Raw genomic sequence first — 26584 nt, 5'->3', positions numbered from 1 at the left:
GAGTAAAGAAATAGGTATTTCGTCTGCCGTTACGTTCTGAGTTCAAATTCCGCCGAGGTCGACTTTGCCTTTCATCCTTTCGGGGTCGATTAAATAAGTACCAGTTACGCACTGGGATCGATATAATAGACTTAATCCCTTTGTCTGTCCTTGTTTGTCCCCTCTACGTTTAGCCCCTTGTGGGCAATGAAGAAATAAGAATTGATAAGAATTATCGAATTATAACCAATTTGTTGCACATAAATTTTAGCAACAAAATTTTATATGGATGCCCAAGGGTCATTTGGATCCCGTTTGAGAACCACTGACAAGACAGGATTTGGGGATTGTTAATAACATTAATCTGATAGGCTTCAGGTCAGTTTCATCCACTGAAGTGCCGCCATGCTTACTCGAATAAATCGAATCCAATACTTTTTTGGGGGGGTTTTGAAAGTTTGGTATTTATTCGACCGGTCTCTCTTTTGAAAACGTTGCGGGAACGTTAACAGACAAACACTGGTTAGCAAGCGATGTGGGTGGCGACAAACACACACACAAAAAAGACACACACACAGATACACACACGCATACATGCATACATACATACATACATACATACATACATACATACATACATACATACACGCACGCACATACATACATATATACACACGTACGTACATAATACATTCATACATATATACTCACGTACATGCATACACGCATACATACATACATACATACATACATACATCTACATACATACATACATACATACGTATATACATGTGTGTGTGTGTGGTGGTGTGTGTGTGTGTGTGTGTGTGTGTGTGTGTGTATGTGTGTGTGAAGAAAGAGAGACATATAAACCAAGGTGGTAAGAAAAATTGTGCTGTAAAAAGTGCTAGCTATAAATAATTTATATTAATAAATATATACAAAAACAAATCAAGTAGAATGCCATGTACAGGGAGAAAAAAATTGTTACATAAATGTTATACAATTTTACTAATATTCCATCGATTAATTTCATAAAATATTGAAGAACAAACAGTCAAGTCAAATTTTATGATCAGCTGGATAATTTAGCTGAAACTTTTATAATTTGTAGTAAGTTTACAGCAACGAAACAATAGTTCCACAATAGTTCCACAATAGTTCGAGGATTTTTTCGGTTTGACCGGCAGTTTTTTAAAACAATTTCCACATAACTAAACACTTTTAAACTTCGTATACTGATAAAATGTGTTTATAAAACACCTTTTTCTCTTGGCTTTATTGAGAAAATTTTATGGTTTGTAAGATATTTGTTGTTGTTTTTTTCTTCAATTTCTGCAATTTCAACCAATCAATGACGTCTATTGAGGTGAAAACATTCTGTGCCGTATGAATATGTTCCTCGTTTAAGAAACAGATTGGGTTTATTTACATTTCTGAAGAAAAAAAAGGTACCCTTCCCCCACCCCTAACCCTAAACCTAACTAACCGTAACCCTAAAACAGATTGAAATGCAATAGATCGATACTTGGGTCATAATTATGGGTGACAATTTCATATGACACCGCTAGAAAAAACTGCCGTTCAAATCGAAAAGATCCCTACCCGAAAATAAAAGAAACGCCGTAGAAAAACTCAGAATATGACAAAAATAGAAGTGGCCCTCCTTCAACTTCAGCAACGGAGAACTACACGGAACTCGTGAAAAGTCTACATGAAGCAGATACAATTATGACGACTAGAAAAGTTGCATAAGCTGAACTTAAAGAAAGGTGCTATGTAACAAATATTAATGAACACATGTGCTATGGAAACCGTTATTCTTACTTCCGGTCCAGGTGCCTTTAATTATATTTTGGTTGAAGGCTGACAACTGGCCATTTGTAATAAAGGCAGACACGCATATATTTGTGTTTTGAATACTCAAGTGGAACATTTGATTGAATAAAACGATTTTATTCTCGGTAATAGTTTTTCGTCACAACAATTTGTTCCAGCTCGAAAACCATTGTTATCACAAGCTCTATCAGAAATTACGCTGCAATGCAGTGAAATACAGCCATAATAGTGGACGTCTGTGGGAAACTGAAATGTCGCTGCGATAGGCTCTTCGACTCCACAGGCTTTCATGGTTTATTTTGCCGCCTAAATGCTGGTCGTTTCGCTCGTCACATCGAGCTAAACCTAATCGTTAAGTGGGTCCTGGCTCGGGTTAATATCTTCTAAGTTCTGGAGCTGCCGGGACTATCCAGAAGTGATGGGAAGAGATCAGTATTTGAATAAAAATTTTCAAAACTAAGGGAAAAAAAAAGAGAAACACTGGAAATATTTCTTCAGCCGCACGACTTTGACAGCACTTCAAATATATGCACAGAGAGGACACACTGGAACACTACTGTCTTACGAATTTCCCAAACTCAGTTGAATAACTGAAACTCACTCCGCTTACATATATAATCCTACCTTTAATATTTACAATGCTGTAAAAGTTTCCATCCATCGTTTTTTCATAAAACATTTTCTGTGTTTTTGCAGGTTTTAGCTGTTGTCCTTAAAACAGCAACCAGAAGTGGAATAACCACCTGAGATGTTTTATTTCATACAGAAATTCCAGAAGCTACTTAAAGACATTGCAAGTTCTTTTCTCAGCCTCCAGATGGTGACTAAAGCTATTGCAGTGTTGAAAACTCTACGATATCTTCAGCAGATATCTCAGGGTCACAAAGCTTCACTACTTAGCTTGTACACTGTATCTGGGTGGATATTATGTCACAATGCTACGCAGCCTCTCGAGACATTGTAAAATTTAGGCTGCAACTGCTAATGAATATCAAAAGGAGAGTATTAGGGATTTATTTATTTCTAGAATCTCTTCAGATCATATTCGACAAAGACACTTTGGAATAAGCAATCACCCAAGCTCCTTTTCTGAAAGTTACACAAATAAATGCAAATGGTTACCAGTGATTCCTTCCTTTCCGATGCAAGTCCAACTCCCTTACTGTTGTGATCATCAACATATCAGCCAATACACGAAGAAACCTTTCTTATGCTGGCCTCTACCACGATTGTTCTATTTGTCCAGCACTGAAAAAACTCCAGCAATGAACAAAACTTGTTCTAATGCAAAAGATCGGGTATTTTTCATGTACACGCTGGTCAAAAAGACCCATGATATCAGTTTCTATAATCATCCCTAAAACCAGGACACACAAAGTAAATGGACTTGCAAGAGCTACAATCCCTATATGAATTCATGGTTAAGGGTCGTGTCACCAGTTTCACAAATGAGCAAGTCTGCAAGAATCTCGTGGCAATATTTTCGAATTGACTTTGGCAACTCAGTCTAAACAGTCTGTTTTTGTTTTTCATAGTTCTGTATTCCAAACTGTATTTTGTATTTATATTTTTATGTGAGAAGGTTCATTTAAATGTTTCCTTTTATTTTCCTATATATGTCTGTAACAGGATTTTCTCAATGACACGATTCTGTTGCATTCAAACTAGAAGGATCATTTAAAATTTTCATTGTCCCTACAGTTGTTCCTACGTTGGCAGCTTCTCCTCGTATTTTCCCCACCTATATACAGAAACGATAGCACGCCGGGCGAAATGCGTAGCCGTATTTCGTCTGCCGTTACGTTCTGAGTTCAAATTCCGCTGAGGTCGACTTTGCCTTTCATCCTTTCGGGGTCGATAAATTAAGTAGCAGTTACGCACTGGGGTTGATATAATCGACTTAATCCCTTTGTCTGTCCTTGTTTATCCCCTCTGTGTTTAGCCTCTTGTGGATAGTAAAGAAATATACATACATCAAACAAACTACTAAAACATGTTACTTTTATTCATTTGATAGAATGTCTATGAGGGAAGAGACTAAACACTATCTTGATTATGGAAAACTATCTTGGTTATGGTATTATTGAACTCTCAGCCTTTTTCCAGCAAATACGAATGGTGTGAGTAAAAAATAATGCGAATCAACGACGTCTCACTACCTGCTATCGAATATTCACAAACCATAAGTCGCAACTGCTTTCTATCCACTTTTTAATAGTCAATATCTCGTTTTATTACCTGCAAGAAATTATAAGACATCACAACCAACAGATTCCACACCACTATGACACTGAATTTCAAACTGACGGATGTTTATTCCACATTTAACTAATGCCGTAAGCATATTAGACAAAGTGATGGATAGTATAATTACTGGTAATTATAACACAGGAGTTCATGGGTATTTCGACGACGTTATTATTGTTGCTGGCAAAATTGCAGAGGAGCATAAGACGGCGAGCTTGCAGAATCGTTAGCACGTTGGGTAAAATGCTCAGCGGCATTTTGTCCGTCTTCAGGCTCTGAGTTCATATTCCTCCGAGGTCGACTTTGCCTTTCATCCTTTTGAGATCGATAAAATAAATACCAGTTGATCACTAGGGTCGATGTAATCGACATAACCTCTCCCTCGAAATTACTGACGTTGTGCTAAATTTGAAACCAAAATCACAGAGTAACACGATGGGAACATGGCTCAATCCATTTCAGTTACAAAGAGACTTAACATTACATTGAACAATCACTAAAAAAGAAAATTTCTCTGATAAATATCCTTGTGTTAGATCATAAAATGGAAAATAATTCTCTGAAAGTTGATCGAAAAAGCTTCAACTTCTTCATTGATTACTCAACACCTACCAATATTAACCAACTACAGCGTCTGCTGAAATTCTTAAGATACTTCTCTAAACGAATGTCACCTTTCTCAAAACTAATTCTACCCCTTTAGAAATCTTTCCTTGTCTTCAATAAACTCTCTCAACTTAAATGAAGGATACGGCTACTATAGAAAGATGAAATTATAACCCTCTTACATCAAAGCTATTTTACATTACGAATTCATCACACAAGTGATCTATCTCTTTCATATTTGGCCAAAACGTGTAGAGAAAATAAATAATAAGATTGTTGGTGAATTAAATTATCACCACAATTACCACATCGACACGGATCGAGCAAATATGACACATTGCTGAAAAAATGTATGTAACGAAGCCAGTTTGTCAATTCAGATCATTCAAAAGATGCCTTCAGATCATTCAAAAGATGCCTTCACAAACTAAATATATTTTCCCCATGAAAGTGTTTGGTCCGAAACTTGGACTTATCTTTCCTTACGGCATAAAATCTTATTCGACTGCTTGTTGTATGACATTTTATCGACTTTTTCTGTAACTAATTTCTTCAGAGTCTAATGTTTCTTGAATTTAATAATAAATTGCTAGTATGGGAGGAAACAGCTACTAACTTGACGAGGTGGCCGAGTGGTTAAGGCGATGGACTGCTAATCCATTGGGATTATCCCGCGTGAGTTCGAATCTCATCCTCGTCGAACAGTGCTTTATTTTTAATTCAATACTCAAGTATTGTTACATTTAATAACAAATTTTTCTCATTAGATAAACAACGACCGAATGGACAGTATTTCTGCTTGTGCTTTCCAAGACGGAATTCTATAAACCATTTCAGAAGCTCCTAGGACTGGACAGAAAACTAATGTCGTACTCATATTGCAGTCCTATTACTCATTTTTTTTCCACTTCCATGCCATCACTGCTTTATTTTTTACCTTCTGTGCTTTCTGAATATCTATCTTTCTTACTACCCACATCCATGCACTATTCGCGCTTTCGTAGCCTGGTTGTCTTGTGTCTACACGTTCATCTGTCTTATTTTTCATCACGTTTATTGTTGTAAAATCTGAATCTTCTAATACTTATTACTGCAATAAGACGAAGCTTTGCATCTGGTCTTGTTTACAGATTACAACTGTTTGGCGAACAAGTCGACCGATTATTTTGATTCTAGTGTTCTACTGGGATCTTCTCTCTCTCTCTCTCTCTCTCTCTCTCTCTATATTATATATATATATATATATATATATATATAATATATATATAATATATATATATATATATATAAGTTCAGCAAAATTTAGATTCAGATGAATATGGTACTTAAGTCAAAGGCACCAGAAATTTGTAGAGTATTATCCATATAAATCCATGGGGCGATTACAATCAAAATAAGCAACAAGTAATCCGAGGTAATGTGGTAGCATGAAACGATCGTACCACATTACTTCGGATATACTTGTTGCTTATTTGATTATATATTGTGTATATATATATATATATATATATATATATATATATATATATATATATATATATATATATATATATATATATATATATATTATATATATCTATCAGTCTCATACTCATAACCTAACATCATCTACTATGCTTTCGCTACTTGTTGGGGTGACTTTACAGTTGCGAGCAGACTGAGAAATCCTCAGGGTCCTTCCAACCCTCTCACTCAGCGAAATATCGAGGACGTGATAGCTGATGAGAGAGAGGCCTGCATCAGCACTGGAATGGTACCAGTCTTAAGCTGAGTATTAGGGAAATGTCTGTGTATGTGTATTTCCCTCCTCATTGCTAATATATTAAGTACTGGTTTGTTTACTTACATGTAACTCAACAGTTCGGCAAAAGTGACCGATAGAATTTATTCCAATGTTAAAAATATAAATCTTAGGGTCCATTTGTTCAGTTAATCCCTGCAAGGCCGTGTCCAAAAATGGCTGCGATGCAAGGACCGGAACGAGTGAAAGAATAATATAATGAATTTCTCTGAGACTACAATTTCAGATGTTAAACAATAAATTTCTATTACGCTTGTTGCTAGCATGGCTGACGAAGTGGCCGAGTGGTTAAGGCGGTGGACTGCTAATCCACTGGGATTTTCCCGCGTGAGTTCGAATCTCATCTTCGTCGGATTATTTTTCTTTTTATCTTTAATACAATGCAAATGCAATGTTGCATTTAATGAAAAATTATATATAATTCATTAGATAAGCATTGAGCCAACATCGGTGCTTCTGAGTCTGAGTTTTGTCACGTGATCTGCTAAACATCCTTTCGGACTATACCAAGTGCTGGTTGTTGCAAAAAGGTTTAATGATTCTAAGAAATGTAAACGTGTAATCAAAGAGTTGGAACTCTGCTGAAAAAGTAAAAACATCTCTCACGGGGGCAGCACAATCTTTTTATTCATTTTCTATTTCCTTGTAGTTTCATTTATACGACATCACCACTGTCACAGCTTTTTTCCTTCCGTTCTTACTTGTGTCAATATCTTCCGTAATTGACTCTCGGCCATATGCAATTCGTAATTCTGAAACCTGACTTTCTTTTGCTTTTCGTTCGCCAGTCTACTGTCCATCGCTTGTACCTATGAAAATTCCTCGGTTATTTTGATAGCTGTAAGATGCTGGAAATTTACAAAGAACCATAAAATATATAATTTCTTTTTGAATTGTACTTTGTTTAGAATATTGGTTTCTTTAAACAGTGTAACTGCCCACAGAGTTAGTATTGAATGTGTAGCCTTAGGAGAAAACATTTCTGAGGGCTATAGTCCTTGGTATACACTTTTCACCTCTTTTATTTCGCGAGTTGTTACCTGTTATTTTTTTACATTATATCAAGAAGTAAACACTTCAAAATGAAGGATGACTGTACAACTTTGTTGGTAAATCTTTAACAAGTTTTAATATGCTGTATAATATCTTTGTTTTCATTTGAGAATGAAGTTCATATGGCTGGACTTGAACCCACAGTCACAGTGAACGAATTATAGAAGGAGTTTTTCTATTTCATTTTGCTTATTGATTTAACTAATTTGCTACAATTTTCAATTTTGTAAAAGGGAATGTAAAAGAAACACATTCAGTCATATAAACTGATTTTCATCATCCGCTGAATAACTCGACGGAAAATTCAGGAAGGGGTACTGTCCGATTCACCTTGCCACCAAAGGGGCACTTACTATACTAATAAAAACTGAGGACTCATTCGATTCGTTGAAAATCGAAATATATTTCCTTCGGATCACACACACACGCTTAATATATCATCTGTGAGTTGGGAATGATTTACTTGTCTCGGAGAGTTCTCAGCGAGTTCGAGAAGAGAGGAAGGTTTTAGGTGAATGTCCAGAACACTTTAGCTGTGTGTTGAGGGGATTAAAGGTATGTGTTGGGAGCATTTAAGCCATATTGGAAGAATTGTAACTGTGTTGTGAGAACTTTAGCTGTATATTAAAGGGGAATTTTATCTATGCGTTGATAATACCAAGGCAAGACCTGATGGAAGCCTGTTTCGTTGATTTGTGTTGCTGCTGTGTCCAGAAAATAACCAACTAAATCGTCTGTAGAATTATATTCCTGGAACGTTGTCCTTCTCATACGTGTTTCTTTACTACCCACAAGGGGCTAAACACAGAGGGGACAAACAAGGACAGTCAAACGTATTAAGTCGATTATATCGACCCCAGTGTGTAACTGGTACTTATTTAATCGACCCCGAAAGGATGAAAGGCAAAGTCGACCTCGGCGGAATTTGAACTCAGAACGTAGCGGCAGACGAAATACCTATTTCTTTATTACCCACAAGGGGCTAAGCATAGAGGGGACAAACAAGGACAGACATAGGTATTAAGTCGACTACATCGACCCCAGTGCGTAACTGCTTCTTAATTTATCGACCCCGAAAGGATGAAAGGCAAAGTTGACCTCGGCGGAATTTGAACTCAGAACGTAGCGGCAGACGAAATACCGCAAAGCATTTCGCCCGGCGTGCTAACGTTTCTGCCAGCTCGCCGCCTTCTCATACGGAATTTGATCTCATGGTGGTTCGGTTGAAACCTTATTGCATCTATGACAATGTCTTACAGTCATAACTATTTTTATTAATTGTTAATGGTGAAAAGTAATGGTGATGGTCACAGATTTCCAACGAACCAGTTACCGTTTCTCAGCATTTCTTCTAATTCGGAGCAAATAACAGATAGCTTTACATACAAACACACACACAATTTTACTTTTGCATAGTTTCCGTTTATCAAATTCCTCTTGCTAGGCATCCGTCAATTTGAGGATATGACAGACGACGTTGGCCCAAAATTGTTGCGTTGTGTTGATCGAAACCCCAAAGCACGGTGGTTGCAAAGCTCACTTCTTAACCACACAGTCATGCCTGCAATGACGAACGTACCCATCGCTGTTGATCGATTACATTAAGCTTTCTCGTACAACCATCTGTTATGTAAGATGTAAACGCAAGTGTGTGGTATTTAAGCCTTCCTCAACGCAGGAAAATGTTGAGAATTCCAGATACCGAAACCAGCAAAGAAATTTATATCATTGGGAAAATACCCAACAAAGCAATCACAATCAAATTATTCCTTTCCGATGAACGGGTCTGTCCGAAACATTGAACTTCTTATATTCGCTTCGTCATAAAAATGTATTCTACTCTTTGTTGTTTCTGTGTTACTCTTTACCAACGCAGATAAAGTATTTCTCCAGAATCAGTTGGATGAATTAAGTAATAAATTATAAATATGTTGCAGTATCAGCAGTAGGAAGAGGTGGCCGAGTGGTTAAGGCGATGGACTGCTAATCCATTGGGAATTTCCCGCGTGAGTTCGAATCTCATCCTCGTCGGTTTACATTTTACTTTTATCTCGCCAAGTGGTTAAAGTTACATTCAATTACAAAGACAATGCACGTGATATGCTCCCCCGCGCTAAACTCTTAGAAAGATGGATGGGAAACATTATATAAGTACTGCACCAACATCTGAGAGCATCAGTTTATATTCAGTGTTAATGTTTTCCAATTGCTACAATAAGGCGGCGAGCTGGTAGAATCGTTAGCACGCCGGGAGAAATGGTTAGTGGTATTTCGTCTACCGTTACGTTCTGAGTTCAAATTCTGCCGAGGTCGACTTTACCTTTCATCCTTTCGGGGTCGATAAATTAAGTATCAGTTACGCACTGGGGTCAATGTAATCGACTTAATCCCTTTGTCTGTCCTTGTTTGTCCCCTCTGTGTTTAGCCTCTTGTGGGTAGTAAAGAAATATATATATATCAAACAAACTACTAGAACATGTTACTTTTATTCATTTGATAGAATGTCTATAAGGGAAGAGACTAAACAGTATCTTGATTATGGAAAACTATCTTGGTTATGGTATTATTGAACTCTCAGCCTATTTCCAGAAAATACGAATGGTGTGAGTAAGAAATAATGCGAATCAACGACGTCTCACTACCTGCTATCGAATATTCACAAACCATAAGTCGCAACTGCTTTCTATCCACTTTTTAATAGTCAATATCTCGTTTTATTACCTGCAAGAAATTATAAGACATCATAACCAACAGATTCCACACCACTATGACACTGAATTTCAAACTGACGGATGTTTATTCCACATTTAATTAATGCCGTAAGCATACTAGACAAAGTGATGGATAGTATAACTACTGGTAATCATAACACAGGAGTTCATGCGTATTTCGACGACGTTATTATTGTTGCTGGCAAAATTGCAGAGGAGCATAAAACGGCGAGTTTGCAGAATCGTTAGCACATTGGGCCAAATGCTCAGCGGCATTTTGTCCGTCTTCAGGCTCTGAGTTCATATTCCTCCGAGGTCGACTTTGCCTTTCATCCTTTTGAGATCGATAAAATAAATACCAGTTGATCACTAGGGTTGATGTAATCGACATAACCTCTCCCTCGAAATTACTGACGTTGTGCTAAATTTGAAACCAAAATCACAGAGGAACGCGATGGGAACATGGCTCAATCCATTTCAGTTACAAAGAGTCTTAACTTTACATTGAACAAGCACTAAAAAAAAAAAATTGTCTTATAAATATCCTTGTGTTAGATCATAAAAGGGAAAATAATTCTCTGAAAATTGATCCAAAAAGCTTCAACTTCTTCATTGATTACTCAACACCTACCAATATTAACCAACTACAGCGTCTGCTGAAATTCTTAAGATACTTCTCTAAACGAATGTCACCTTTCTCAAAACTAATTCTACCCCTTTAGAAATCTTTCCTTGTCTTCAATAAACTCTCTCAACTTAAATGAAGGATACGGCTACTATAGAAAGATGAAATTATAACCCTCTTACATCAAAGCTATTTTACATTACGAATTCATCACACAAGTGATCTATCTCTTTCATATTTGGCCAAAACGTGTAGAGAAAATAAATAATAAGATTGTTGGTGAATTAAATTATCACCACAATTACCACATCGACACGGATCGAGCAAATATGACACATTGCTGAAAAAATGTATGTAACGAAGCCAGTTTGTCAATTCAGATCATTCAAAAGATGCCTTCAGATCATTCAAAATAATGCCTTCACAAACTAAATATATTTTCCCCATGAAAGTGTTTGGTCCGAAACTTGGACTTATCTTTCCTTACGGCATAAAATCTTATTCGACTGCTTGTTGTATGACATTTTATCGACTTTTTCTGTAACTAATTTCTTCAGAGTCTAATGTTTCTTGAATTTAATAATAAATTGCTAGTATGGGAGGAAACAGCTACTAACTTGACGAGGTGGCCGAGTGGTTAAGGCGATGGACTGCTAATCCATTGGGATTATCCCGCGTGAGTTCGAATCTCATCCTCGTCGAACAGTGCTTTATTTTTAATTCAATACTCAAGTATTGTTACATTTAATCAAATTTTTCTCATTAGATAAACAACGACCGAATGGACAGTATTTCTGCTTGTGCTTTCCAAGACGGAATTCTATAAAACATTTCAGAAGCTCCTAGGACTGGACAGAAAACTAATGTCGTACTCATATTGCAGTCCTATTACTCATTTTGTTTCCACTTCCATGCCATCACTGCTTTATTTTTTACCTTCTGTGCTTTCTGAATATCTATCTTTCTTACTACCCACATCCATGCACTATTCGCGCTTTCGTAGCCTGGTTGTCTTGTGTCTACACGTTCATCTGTCTTAGTTTTCATCACGTTTATTGTCGTAAAATCTGAATCTTCTAATACTTATTACTGCAATAAGACGAAGCTTTGCATCTGGTCTTGTTTACAGATTACAACTGTTTGGTGAACAAGTCGACCGATTATTTTGATTCTAGTGTTCGACTGGGATCTTGTCTCTCTCTCTCTCTCTCTCTCTCTCTATATATATATATATATATATATATATATATTTTATAATAGGATTAGCTCGTATACGAGTAGGTATATATTTGTAAAAAATGAAGTTCGAAAATGCTGCTATATTATACAATTTTTAATTTTTATATATACATTATAACATGTTTCAGTTCCTGAAATGAACCTTATCAAAAAAAGTTATATATAAAAAAAGACAGCTCGTGCCGTCTAACACAAGAAATTCATTTATAATACACAACGGAGTCAGACATCTTAGAGTTCATGTATAGTTGATATATATTTTGAAGTCAGTTCATTCATGCTATATGTTCAAAGTGTTCGATGCAGTGGCCCACGGTGGCGATATGTATTCAATACAAAAAACAGATCAGAGTGGTGGAAAGCAGTCAATACAGAAGTTTGATGTTTCCGAAAGAGCGAGGAATTCATTTATATATATATATATATATATATATATATATAAGTTCAGCAAAATTTAGATTCAGATGAATATGGTACTTAAGTCAAAGGCACCAGAATTTTGTATAGTATTATCATATAAATCCTTGGGGTGATTACAATCAAAATAAGCAACAAGTATATCCGAGGTAATGTGGTAGCATGAAACGATCGTACCACATACCTCGGATATACTTGTTGCTTATTTTTTATATATATATATATATATATATATATATATATATATATATATATATCAGTGCTGTCATGACCTAACACCATCTACTATGCTTTCACTACTTGTTTGGGTGACTTTACAGTTGCGTGCAGACTGAGAAATCCTCAGTGTCCTTCCAACCCTTTCACTCAGCGAAATATCGAGGACGTGATAGCTGATGAGAGAGAAGCCTGCACCAACACTGGAATGGTTCCAGTCTTTAGCTGAGTATTAGGGTAACGTCTGTGTATGTGTATCTCCCTCCTCATCGCTAATATATTAAGTACTGGTTTGTTTACTTACATGTAACTTAACAGTTCGGCAAAAATGACCGATAGAATTTATACCATTCTTAAAAATATAAATCTTAGGGTCCATTTGTTCGGTTAATCCCTGCAAGGCCGTGTCCCAAAATGGCTGCAATGCAAGGACCGGAACGAGTGAAAGAATAATATATTGAATTTCTCAGAGACTACAATTTCAGATGTTAAACAATAAATTTCTATTACGCTTGTTGCTAGCATGGCTGACGAAGTGGCCGAGTGGTTAAGGCGGTGGACTGCTAATCCACTGGGATTTTCCCGCGTGAGTTCGAATCTCATCTTCGTCGGATTATTTTTCTTTTTATCTTTAATTCAATGCAAATGCAATGTTGCATTTTATGCAAAATTATATATAATTCATTAGATAAGCATTGAGCCAACATCGGTGCTTCTGAGTCTGAGTTTTGTCACGTGATCTGCTAAACATCCTTTCGGACTATACCAAGTGCTGGTTGTTGCAAAAAGGTTTAATGATTCTAAGAAATGTAAACGTGTAATCAAAGAGTTGGAACTCTGCTGAAAAAGTAAAAACATCTCTCACGGGGGCAGCACAATCTTTTTATTCATTTTCTATTTCCTTGTAGTTTCATTTATACGACATCACCACTGTCACAGCTTTTTTCCTTCCGTTCTTACTTGTGTCAATATCTTCCGTAATTGACTCTCGGCCATATGCAATTCGTAATTCTGAAACCTGACTTTCTTTTGCTTTTCGTTCGCCAGTCTACTGTCCATCGCTTGTACCTATGAAAATTCCTCGGTTATTTTGATAGCTGTAAGATGCTGGAAATTTACAAAGAACCATAAAATATATAATTTCTTTATGAATTGTACTTTGTTTAGAATATTGGTTTCTTTAAACAGTGTAACTTCCCACAGAGTTAGTATTGAATGTGTAGCCTTAGGAGAAATCATTTCTGAGGGCTATAGTCCTTGGTATACACTTTTCACCTCTTTTATTTCGCGAGTTGTTACCTGTTATTTTTTTACATTATATCAAGAAGTAAACACTTCAAAATGAAGGATGACTGTACAACTTTGTTGGTAAATCTTTAACAAGTTTTAATATGCTGTATGATATCTTTGTTTTCATTTGAGAATGAAGTTCATATGGCTGGACTTGAACCCACAGTCACAGTGAACGAATTATAGAAGGAGTTTTTCTAGTTCATCTTGCTTATTGATGTAACTAATTTGCTACAATTTTCAATTTTGTAAAAGGGAATGTAAAAGAAACACATTCAGTCATATAAACGGATTTTCATCATCCGCTGAATAACTCGACGGAAAATTCAGGAAGGGGTACTGTCCGATTCACCTTGCCACCAAAGGGGCACTTACTATACTAATAAAAACTGAGGACTCATTCGATTCGTTGAAAATCGAAATATATTTCCTTCGGATCACACACACACGCTTAATAAATCATATGTGAGTTGGGAATGATTTACTTGTCTCGGGGAGTTCTCAGCGAGTTCGTCAAGAGATGAAGGTTTTAGGTGAATGTCCAGAACACTTTAGCTGTGTGTTGAGGGGATTAAAGGTATGTGTTGGGAGCATTTAAGCCATATTGGAAGAATTGTAACTGTGTTGTGAGAACTTTAGCTGTATATTGAGGGGAATTTTATCCATGCGTTGATAATACCAAGGCAAGACGTGATGGAAGCTTGTTTCGTTGATTTGTGTTGCTGCTGTGTCCAGAAAATAACCAACTAAATCGTCTGTAGAATGATATTCCTGGAACGTTGTCCTTCTCATACGTATTTCTTTACTACCCACAGAGGGGACGAACAAGGACAGACAAACGGATTAAGTCGATTATATCGACCCCAGTGTGTAACTGGTACTTATTTAATCGACCCCGAAAGGATGAAAGATAAAGTTGACCTCGGCGGAATTTGAACTCAGAACGTAACGGCAGATGAAATACCGCAAAGCATTTCGCCCGGCGTGCTAACGTTTCTGCCAGCTCGCCGCCTTCTCATACGGAATTTGATCTCACGGTGGTTCGGTTGAAACCTTATTGCATCTATAACAATGTCTTACAGTCATAACTATTTTTATTAATTGTAATTGGTGAAAAGTAATGGTGATGGTCACAGATTTCCAACAAACCAGTTACCGTTTCTCAGTATTTGTTCTAATTCGGAGCAAATAACAGATAGCTTAACATACAAACACACACACACACAATTTTACTTTTGCATAGTTTCCGTTTATCAAATTCCTCTTGCTAGGCATCCGTCAATTTGAAGATATGACAGACGACGTTGGCCCAAAATTGTTGCGTTGTGTTGATCGAAACCCCAAAGCACGGTGGTTGCAAAGCTCACTTCTTAACCACACAGTAATGCCTGCAATGACGAACGTACCCATCGCTGTTGATCGATTACATTAAGCTTTCTCGTACAACCATCTGTTATGTAAGATGTAAACGCAAGTGTGTGGTATTTAAGCCTTCCTCAATGCAGGAAAATGTTGAGAATTCTAGATATCGAAACTAGTAAAGAAATTTATATCATTGGAAAAATACCCAACAAAGCAATCACAATCAAATTATTCCTTTCCGATGAACGGGTCTGTCCGAAACATTGAACTTCTTATATTCGCTTCGTCATAAAAATGTATTCTACTCTTTGTTGTTTCTGCGTTACTCTTTACCAACACAGATAAAGTATTTCTCCAGAATCAGTTTGATGAATTAAGTAGTAAATCATAAATATGTTGCTGTATCAGCAGTAGGACGAGGTGGCCGAGTGGTTAAGGCGATGGACTGCTAATCCATTGGGAATTTCCCGCGTGAGTTCGAATCTCATCCTCGTCGGTTTACATTTTACTTTTATCTCGCCAAGTGGTTAAAGTTACGTTCAATTACAAAGAAAATGCACGTGATACGCTGCCCAGCGCTAAACTCTGAGAAAGATGGATGGGAAACATTAGATAAGTACTGCACCAACATCTGAGAGCATCAGTTTATATTCGGTGTTAATGTTTTCCAATTGCTACAATAAGGCGGCGAGCTGGTAGAATCGTTAGCACGCCGGGAGAAATGCTTAGCGGTATTTCGTCTGCCGTTACGTTCTGAGTTCAAATTCCGCCGAGGTCGACTTTACTTTTCACCCTTTCGGGGTCGATAAATTAAGTAGCAGTTACGCACTGGGGTCACTGTAATCGACCTAATCCGTTTGTCAGTCCTTGTTTGTCCCCTCTGTGTTTAGCCCCTTGTGGGTAATAAAGAAATAGGTATTTCGTCTGCCGTTACGTTCTGAGTTCAAATTCCGCCGAGGTCGACTTTACTTTTCATCCTTTCGGGGTCGATAAATTAAGTAGCAGTTACGCACTGGGGTCAATGTAATCGACCTAATCCGTTTGTCAGTCCTTGTTTGTCCCCTCTGTGTTTAGCCCCTTGTGGGTAGTAAAGAAATATCATTTCGTTTGCCGTTACGTTCTGAGTTCAAATTCCACCGAGGTCGACTTTACATTCCATTCTTTCGGGGTCGATAAATTAAGTAGCAGTCACGCACTGGGGTCGATGTAATCGACTTAATCCGTTTGTCTGTCCTTGTTTGTCCCCTCTGTGTTTAGCCCCTTGTGGGCAGTAAAGAAATAGGTTTGCTAAAATTTGCAAACTCCACCTCCTTTGCATCATCTTTTGGGATGACACGCTTTTCTGCTGACGGCTGGATACATTATATGTGTTAAGCAACTTTAACGTTTGTATTTGATGCATTTTTATCGTTTTTCGAGCTCTAGAGGTATTGTCTATCCGCACTCAATTCTCCTCACATATTGTAGAATTTTCCCTTTTCTCATAAATTCAGCACTCAATAAAAGTTTACTAATTTATGAAGAGCAATTATTTTTTAAATGCGGGAAATATATATCTATGGACAAACAAACCTACATATTTATTTATTTTTTATTTTTATTTATTTTACTTGTTTCAGCCATTTGACTGCGTCCATACTGGAGCACCGCCTTTAGTCGAGCAAATCGACTCCAGGACTTTTTCTTTTGAAGCCTTGTACTTATTCCATAGATCTCTTTTGCTGAACCGCTAAGTTACGGGAACGTAAACACACCAGCATCGGTTGTCAAGCGATGTTGGGGGGAGGGGGACAAACACAGACACACAAACATATACACACACATACATAGATATATACATATATACGACGGGCTTCTTTCAGTTTCCGTCTACCAAATTCACTCACAAAGCTTTGGTTGGCCCGAAGCTATAGTAGAAGACACTTGCCCAAGACACTTACATATCTTTAATCTTTAATCCAGCTTTAATCCCTTTTCTGTCAACACTTCAAATGTAAAACTTCTTCCTTGAAGACGGAGGCTGGCATTACCCGATGATGGAATCAATTTACAATCATTATTTTGGACCACCAATCTCTCAGAAACTGCTGTTGGACTCGTAAAATTCATATTCAACCCCTTTAATTCTTGATATCATTTTTATTCTAAGTCGGACCTTTTTATATGTAAACATATGTACATTTTTTGAATTAATGTATTTGATACTTCTTTGTATATCAATTTGCCCCTGTATCTGTTCAAATTTAGGCCTCTTGAACACTACGAAGTGTATTCTATACAGAGAATATCTGTCTCTCATCTACAAACTATAAATTCATAAATGTGTTGGCTGATTTCGAAAGATGGAATAAAAGTAAAACGTAAACCGACGAGGATGAGATTCGAACTCACGCGGGAAATTCCCAATGGATTAGCAGTCCATCGCCTTAACCACTCGGCCACCTCGTCCTACTGCTAATACCGTAACATATTTATAATTTAGAGCCTTAATTCATCAAATTGATTCTGGAGAAATACGACTTTATCTGTGTTGGTAAATAGTAACGCAGAAACAACGAAGAATAGAATACTTTCTTTTATGTCGTAGCAAATTTAAGAAGTCCAATGTTTCGGACAGAACCGGTCATCGGGGAGGAATGATTCGATTGTGATTGCTTTGCTGAGTATTTTCTCAATGATGTAAAATGGTGTGCTGGTTTCGATATCTGGTATTTCTCATCATTTTCGTGCATCGAGAAAGGCTTGTGTACTATACGCTTTCGTTTTTACACCTTATATAACAGATGGTTATATAAGATAGCTTAATGTAATTGCTCAACAGTGATGGGCATGTTCGTAACAGAAGACTACGTTCTGAGTTCACATTCCGCCGAGGTCGACTTTGCCTTTCATCCTTTCGGGGTCGATTAAATAAGTACCAGTTACGCACTGGGGTCGATATAATCGACTTAATCCGTTTGTCTGTACTTGTTTGTCCCCTCTGTGTTTAGTCCCTTGTGGGTAGTAAAGAAATAGGTACTATTAGCGAATAGTGGTCCCGGTGCGCGCACACGCATAGTCGCGCATCCGCGCTAGCTAGTCGTGACTAGTCGATCCTACAACGACTACCTAGCAAAGTAAATAAAACACAAAAGCACAAAGTAAATAATTTTTTAAACAAAGTAAATAACATACAAAACCACAAAGTAAGGATCGACTACTCATGACAAGCTAATGCGGATGCGCGAGTACGCCATTGCGCGCACTGTTCGCTAGTAGTACCAGGCATGGCTGTGTGGTTAAGAAGTGCGTTCTATTTATTGTCATATATTCTTTTACTTGTTTCAGCCATTAGACTGCCGCCATGCTGGAGCACCGCATTAAAGAATTTTAATCAAATGAGTCGACCCATTTCTTATTTTTGAGTTTGGTATTTATTCTATCGTACTCTTTTTGCCGAACCGCTAGTTTACGGGTTCGTAAACACACCAGCACCGGTTGTCAGTTAGTAGTAAATTAGTATTCTAGTTACTGTTTTTCTAGAACGGTTGACCTTCACTACGGCTAGTGGAATCAACTCTCCTCTATTTATTTATCCCTTCTTTTTAGGTGGAGCTGGACACAGTCACCCCACCTCCACCCACAAAAACCGAGCTTTCGGAATTTTTTTTTCTCAACGGATTCCAAAGTTTTCGATGACGGAGAATCCGAATATGCAAAAAATCACGTTTTCAAAATTTTTAATTTGCCCCCACCCCATCAATTCTTAAAATTTTTAACTTCTTTAGGATTTTCTTTTTTCAATCTGCGTGGAAAAATACGGAGATTAACGATATGGGAAACAAAGAATTAATTCATTTCAAATTTTATATGAAAAACTCCAAATTTGATCCACACACCCTTCGCCACCCAGTAAAAAAGAGTGCGCGTGCAACAATCTCTACAGCTCATTGAAAATGAACGGCTGAAACAAGAGTTGTATATGTCGGTCTTGTTTTTTCGCTTTAAAGGTAAACGATTACAATAGAAGCAAACACAATACTCTTTTACTTGTTTCAGTCATTTGACTGTGGCCATGCTGGAGCACCGCCTTTAGTCGAGCAAATCAACCCCAGGACTTATTCTTTGTAAGCCTAGTACTTATTCTATCGGTCGCTTTTGCCGAACCGCTAAGTTACGGGGATGTAAACACACCAGCATCGGATCGGTTATCAAGCGATGTTGGGCGGGACACACACACACACATATATATATATACATATATATGAGGGGTTCTTTTAGTTTCCGTCTACCAAATCCACTCACAAGGCTTTTAGTTGGCCCGAGGCTATAGTGGGACGGAACCCGTAACCATGTGATTGGTAAGCAAGCTACTTACCACACAGCCACTCCTACGCCTATATTCTCCGTCGTCTATTAAAAACTTTAGCATACTTCCAAAATCGGATTTCATCCATGTTTATCCACGTGCGTCTATGTGTAGGTGTGTGTCAGCACGTAGCGACGGGGGTGGGGCTATGGGGTGCTCAGCACCCCCAGTTAGAATCTCAGCCCTCCACCCCAGTATTATAGATTTTGTTTTATCCACTATTGTCGCCACATTTTTACATTTTTCTCATAAGCAATATCTGAAGTCGCTAAAGATGCAATAAGTTGAATTTCTTTTGATTTAGTAGTTAGTGATATGAAAATGTGGGTAAATTGGAGCTAGTCCCCAAAATGTTTGTTGTAGCTGTAATTGTCGCAGAATCGGCTGCTGACCTGGTCATCAACTGTGGGTTGAATTAAGGAGTGGGTGATGCTGGGTCAGTTGTTGTTATTGTTGTTGTAGTGCTCGTGGTGGCGACGGTGATTGTCCTTGTTGCTGTTGTAAAGTATGTGAAGAATTGTTGCTGTATTTAGAGATTTATGGTAGTAAAATGCATCACTACACACGTATATATATATATGAACAGAGACGGACATTAAAAGGTCATTTTATTTCTACTCGTCAGAGAGGATTATTATTCGCGAAAAAGGAGAGAAAATTTTTGAAATTTCCCAAAATATACCTTAAGAAAGGATTTTTCAGGTGAGAACTTTCACTGGATAATTTTTCCTACTCTTTGAACAAAGTTTATACTGAAATTATTTTGTGTTTGAAGAAATTGAAAAAAAATTGCTTGAACCGAAATCTCTTTCGAGTTTAATTTAAAAATACATAAATTATAAGAAATTGTTACTCTTACTACGATATTCTATCTTAGAATTTATTATTACGAATATCAGTGCCCCAAAATAATGAATCACTACCGAAAAAGAAAACTGAAGCAATCATTGCTGAATTTCCAATCTGATTCGTCTAATAATGCTAAACAGAAGAGAATTGCAACCGAATTTCACAGCTCAAGGGAGGTCTTGCAAAGACTTTGACACCCTCATTGGATGATCTAGGACAGGTCGACTACCAACCAGTGCAGCCAGTTCTAGCAAAGTCTGATCTAAAAATTTATGGAAATTTATGGAAATTAGAGACGTGACTTCTATATACTGGTCGTCCATGGTTAGAGTATTCTCTTTCAAAGAAAGCTTTGTTTTGTTTTGCTTGTCGGCACTTTAATACTTCTGCTCAAGCTGATGCTTGTTTTATTAAAAATGGATATTCTAATTGGCATTATGCAAAAGAAAAAAACAAAGGTTTAAATAAGCACGCAAACTCTGCATCCCATAACCAAGCTATGATAACATGGAAGGAACGTCAACAGCGTTTATCCACAACAACATCCGTGTCTTCAATCTTTCAAAATGATCAGTTGAGCAAAAACCGTTATTATATCAGCTCCATTGTTGATATTGTTCATTTTCTTTGTGCAAACTATATGTGTGTGTGTACACAAACTCACACGGTAATTGTTCAGAATGGGAATTTAAAAAAAGTAAATAAAAATTTAGGGGGAAATAACAACAAAGGGAGATAAGTAGATTCTCATTCCTTATTTTTATATAATTTCAAATAAACATCGACCACAAGGCTGACAGTGTGTCTTAACAATTCGATAATTTCGTTTCGCATTGCTGCTGAGGTGTAGGTCGCATTTTTTGGAATCGTGCTGTAACATTCCATTAGCTTTGAGTCTTTCTCTAATGTGTACAGGAATAATTTCATAAAAAAGACCACAAGGCTACGTATCATCTTCCGAATAAAGATCCTGAAAAGCTTCATTTTCATTTCCTCGAGGAAATTTACTTTTTTAAATCCCCCATACTGAACACACACACACACACATATAGTTTAGCTGCAATCTGTGCTAAGTTTGAGATATAAGTGTTTAAGCCCTAAACAAATTGTGTTGTTGGTTGCAGGATACTAAAATACCGGTTATACAGTATATGTTTCAATGCACCTATTTATACTATATGGGGGATTTAATGAAAGTCAATCCAACTGTGACAATCCTGTCTTCTCTCTTTCTCAAGGCATTTCTTTGTTGTTTGTGCATTCCTATTTTCACCGCCATTTCTTCAGATTCTGCTATTCCACCATTTACACGAGAAATTGCCAAGATGTTCACGCTTGAGCATCGTGACGAGGTGGCCGACTGGTTAAGGCGATGGACTGCTAATCCATTGGGATTGCCTCGCGTGAGTTCGAATCTCACCCTCGTCGATAATGTGCATCATTTTTTTTTTTAATTCTGCTAAACAGGTAATGAATGAGGTTCTTTCTTTCTTTTCATTCCGGTCTTTGAAATTGATTGCATTCCACGTTGGCGCATGTCGCAAATAACGAAGGTCAAGAATGATGGCGAGAAACGTGAAACGTTTCCAACCATTACAGATACGGATAAAGGTCCCTATAATGTTAATGATGATGAAACCCACTCTGTAATATCTAGTGTGATGGAACGCGTCACTAATGATCACTGAAGACTGTCTAAATACTTGTAGTCAGCGTCGTTTAACTTAAGCTTGAACATCTCTTGTAGTCAATTGTAATCTCTTGGGTAGTCAAGTAATTCTTGTCATTGTAATCTCTTGTATTTGCTAATTAATTGTTTCGCTTTTCAATTTTTAAATCAATATCTAGGTTGGTTCTGTCGTGATTGATACCCAGTCATAAAATCGTTGTCGAGAATTGATAACATTCTTTCTTGGTGCATTTGACGAAAAACAAAGGCCATGAATGGTGGCGAGGAATTGTGAAACATTTGCAATTCTTAAAAATATGGAATAAAATATCACTACAATGTTAATGATTTTGAAGCCTACATGTTTTATATTTAGTATGGAGGGACGCGTAACCCATGATCCCTGCAGGCGGTCTGGTACTGGTGGTCAGTGCTGTTTAGCTTAAGCTTGAAAATCTCTTGTAACTAAGTGGTAAATTTCACTTCGTAACCACAAGGCTTCAGGTTCACTCCTACTTTATGATATATTGATTGGTTAAACGCTTTCTGCTTTAATTTCAAGTCAACCAAATCTTCATTAGGGAAATGAATTCGATAAACTGAAACTACGAGCATCCTCGTAGGAAGAAGACTATTCTTGAATGAAGACTTGGGCCAATGCCTTCTCACTCTCTCATTCTCTCTCCCATTCACCCTCATCTCCTCCCTCTCTCTCACGCTCTCTGTCTCTCTCTCTCTCTCTCATTCAGAGTGATATTTCTTTTCTTTTTCTATACAGTAAAATAAATCGTGACCTTGTGTTTCCGGATTTTCTCCACAAGAACATAATTTCGGTCCTATATGACCTACAAGTGACAGATCATTATGGTCTAAAACAACATGGTCCGTTAATTATCAGCAAAATCTTTGCTTATCAGTGTTCAGTATCTGGTATGTTTCATACGATGTTAAATCTAGTTGAGATAAGGGAGGATTAAAACTTGATAGCTTATCTATTGATGCTTCCTTATATTCTCTCTCGCATTCATTACGTTTTAGAATTGGTATATAATCTTAATCTTTTATTTATTTTCGTAATCCATTTTACGCAATTACTTCTAATTTCCATTAATACATGTACGATCAAGTATCCAAATCATAATTCCTTATATATATTTTAAGAAATATAAGGCTGCTTGCTGGCAGACACGTTAGCGCGCCGGACGGAATGCTTAGCGGTATTTCGTCTGTCGTTACGTTCTGAGTTCAAATTCCGCCGAGGTCGACTTTGCCTTTCATCCTTTCGGGGTCGATAAATAAAAGTACCAGATTCGCACTGGGGTCGATGTAATCGACTTAATCCCTTTGTCTGTCCTTGTTTGTCCTCTCTATGTATAGCCCCTTGTGGGCAATAAAGAAATATATATTTTAATAGATATTTACCTATTTTGAACGAATACTCTCAATCTGGTGCCTACAATCATTTCTTGATTAAAATATTTTTAGGTTCGATAATCTATCGATAAATAAGAAGTTAGTTCCTCATAGCAATTCTTTGTTTCTTATGAGTGTATTACTCTTTTTACTGACGTTTACCATGGCGCAGTTTTTGAGTCATCTGTTCCATGAATGAAAAAGGTAACTGGTGAAATTATTACCGGTGGGTGTATTGACGGAGTGGCCGAGTGGTTAAGGCGATGGACTGCTAATCCATTGGGTTATTCCCGCGTGAGTTCGAATCTCATCCTCGTCGTTTCCTTTTTTTAAAAAAAAGTTTTTAAATCTATATTTCAAGTCTGTTTTGCCATGCTGTTTAGCTAGAGCTTGAACATCTCTAGTAGCGAAGTGGCAAGGTTAATTTTGCAACTCCATAGTTCCATGTTCATTCCTACTACATATGTTGATTGGTCGAACGCTTTCTGCTTTAATTTCAAGTCAACCAAGTCCTTATTAAGGAAACATTCGAGAAACTATGAATTTTCTCGCATTATAAAGTCTTCTTGAATGAAGATTTGGCCCAACTCCATCCCTCATTCTCCCTCTTCTTCCCGCTCTTTCTCTCTCTCTCTCTCTCTCTCTCTGTGAAGGTTGTGAGTTCGAATCCCGGACCAGGCTGCGTGTTGTGTTCTTCAGCAAGACACTTCATTTCACGTTGCTCCAGTTCACTCAGCTGTAGAAATGAGTTGCGACGTCACAGGTGCCAAGCAGTATCGGCCCCTTTGCCTTTCCCTTGGATAATACTGGTGGCGTGGAGAAGGAAGCCCGGTAAGCATGGGCGACTGCTGACCTTCCATAAGCAACCTTGCCCGGATTTGTGCCTGGGAAGGTAACTTTCTAGGTACAATTCAGTCATGACCGAAGGGGGGTCTCAGCAGTGTTGTTATGTTCTGTTATTATTATTATTATTATTATTATTATTATTGTTTTTTGTACTTATATTCGTTTTTTTTTTTTTGTATTTATATTCGTGTAACATCGTCCGTTTTTCTGTCCTTGTTTTGTATACATTCGATCCTTTTTCCAAGAAATCTAATGCTCGTAGCTTAGTTTTTCCTTGGGGCTGGCCAGATTGGAGCAACCGCAAGATTAATCAGCCGAAAATACGAGGATGATCAGGTTCTTGACTGAAGATTAGAGGCTTCGAATGACCCGTCCGCGTTTTTTGTATCGTCTATTTGAATGTTTTGCGTTCTTGTCCCATTTTGTATTTATATATATATATACACATTTCGTTCAGAGTGGTAGTTTGTACACTGGAATGATCAGTGATGTTATATTTCCAGATATCCCCCACGAGAACATAAATCTGGTTATTTACGACCTGATCGTGATGAATTATATGCTTTAAAACAATATGGCCCGTTTATTGCCGGCAGAAACTATGTTCAACATTGTTCAGGAACTGATGGGTTTCATCCGTTGCTAAATCTGGTTCAGATAATGGAGAATTAAAGTCTGATAACTTACCTATTGATTCTTGGCAATATATTATCCACCGTAAGGCGGCCAGTTGGCAGAATCGTTAGCACTTCGAGAAAAATGTCGTGCAGCATTTCGTCCGTCTTTACGTTCTGGGTTTAGATGCGACGGGAGTCGACTTTGCCTTTCATCATTTCGGGGTCAGTAACATAGGTACCTGTTAAATACTGGGGTAGATGTCATAATTTTACTAATTAATGCATCATTAAAGTGTTAAAAAATTCTTTGGTGTTTGTGTCGACGAGGTGGCCGAGTGGTTAAGGCGATGGACTGCTAATCCATTGGGATGTTCCCGCGTGAGTTCGAATCTCATCCTCGTCGGTTTGCTATTTTTAAATCAATATTTTGACCTTGTTCTGTCATGAGTGACACCTAGCCGTAAGATCGTTGGCGAAAATTGATTGCATATCTGTTGGCGTATGTAGCAAGTAGCGAAGACCATAAATGTTGGCGAAAAACCGTGAAACATTTCCTACCCTTCCCGACAAGGAGAAATGTTCCATCTATGTTAAGGAGGATGAATTCAACTTTCTTTTTTATATCTAGTATGTTGGGATGCTTCGCCGATGAGTTCTGCCTGACACTAGTGGTCAATGCTGTTTAGCTTGAGCTTGAAATCTCTAGTAACGAAGTAGTAAAGTTCACTTTGTAACTACATGGTTCCAGGTTCATTCCTACCGAATGATATATTGATTGGTCGAACGCTTTCTGCCTTAATTTCCAGTCCACCAAATCCTTATGAAAGAAGTTTATTCGAGAAATTTCAACTACGAGCTATCTCGTAGGATGAAGGCTACCTATTCTTGAATGAAGATTTCACCCAACTCGCTCTCCCTTCCTCCCCCATACCCCTGTCTCCCTCTTCTTCCTTTCTCTCTCTCTCTCTTTCTCTGTCTATCTATCTATCTATCTATCTATCGTTCAGAGTGGTAGTTTGTACACTGGAATAAATAAAGAGGTTGTTTCCAGATATTCTCCACAAGAACATAAAGCTGATTCTACATGACCTTTTCGTGACAGATTATATACTTTAAAAACAGTATCTCCAGTTTATTGCTCGGAGAATCTTTGTTTAACAATATTCAGGCACTTATGTGTCTCATACGTTACTAAATCTGGTTGAAATAACGGGGGATTGAAATTTCATTGCTGACCTCTCGATTCTTTCCAATATATTATCCACAAATAGGCGACATGCTGGCAGAATCGTTAACACTTCGGGCACAATGTCAGGCGGTATTTCGTCCGTCCTTACGTTCTGGGTGTTGACATTCCCTTTCTGTAATCGACTTAGCCCCGCCACCGAAATTGTTGACCATACACCAAAATCGGAAACCTATATATTCTCCACTGTTGACAATGGTTTTACTAATTA

The 26584-nt window shown here is 37.5% G+C and overlaps 10 non-coding genes across 10 annotated transcripts; 9 read left to right on the top strand and 1 right to left on the bottom strand.

Moving 5' to 3' along the window:
• Positions 1-5289: 5289 nt before the first annotated feature.
• Positions 5290-5371, top strand: Trnas-gcu. Its single transcript has one exon. It is a non-coding gene; the product is annotated as a tRNA-Ser (tRNA).
• Positions 5372-6742: 1371 nt separating this feature from the next.
• Trnas-gcu lies at positions 6743-6824 on the top strand. The gene has a single exon. It is a non-coding gene; the product is annotated as a tRNA-Ser (tRNA).
• Positions 6825-9474: 2650 nt separating this feature from the next.
• Trnas-gcu lies at positions 9475-9556 on the top strand. Its single transcript has one exon. It is a non-coding gene; the product is annotated as a tRNA-Ser (tRNA).
• A 1924-nt stretch (positions 9557-11480) lies between these two features.
• Trnas-gcu lies at positions 11481-11562 on the top strand. Its single transcript has one exon. It is a non-coding gene; the product is annotated as a tRNA-Ser (tRNA).
• A 1700-nt stretch (positions 11563-13262) lies between these two features.
• On the top strand, positions 13263-13344 carry Trnas-gcu. Its single transcript has one exon. It is a non-coding gene; the product is annotated as a tRNA-Ser (tRNA).
• Positions 13345-15799: 2455 nt separating this feature from the next.
• On the top strand, positions 15800-15881 carry Trnas-gcu. The gene has a single exon. It is a non-coding gene; the product is annotated as a tRNA-Ser (tRNA).
• A 1870-nt stretch (positions 15882-17751) lies between these two features.
• Trnas-gcu lies at positions 17752-17833 on the bottom strand. Its single transcript has one exon. It is a non-coding gene; the product is annotated as a tRNA-Ser (tRNA).
• Positions 17834-21928: 4095 nt separating this feature from the next.
• Trnas-gcu lies at positions 21929-22010 on the top strand. The gene has a single exon. It is a non-coding gene; the product is annotated as a tRNA-Ser (tRNA).
• A 1891-nt stretch (positions 22011-23901) lies between these two features.
• Trnas-gcu lies at positions 23902-23983 on the top strand. Its single transcript has one exon. It is a non-coding gene; the product is annotated as a tRNA-Ser (tRNA).
• Positions 23984-25448: 1465 nt separating this feature from the next.
• Positions 25449-25530, top strand: Trnas-gcu. The gene has a single exon. It is a non-coding gene; the product is annotated as a tRNA-Ser (tRNA).
• Positions 25531-26584: the final 1054 nt, after the last annotated feature.

This window comes from Octopus sinensis, linkage group LG3, assembly GCF_006345805.1.
Source record: "Octopus sinensis linkage group LG3, ASM634580v1, whole genome shotgun sequence".
Lineage (NCBI taxonomy): Eukaryota > Metazoa > Mollusca > Cephalopoda > Octopoda > Octopodidae > Octopus > Octopus sinensis.
This window is presented reverse-complemented; position numbering and strand designations above follow the sequence as displayed.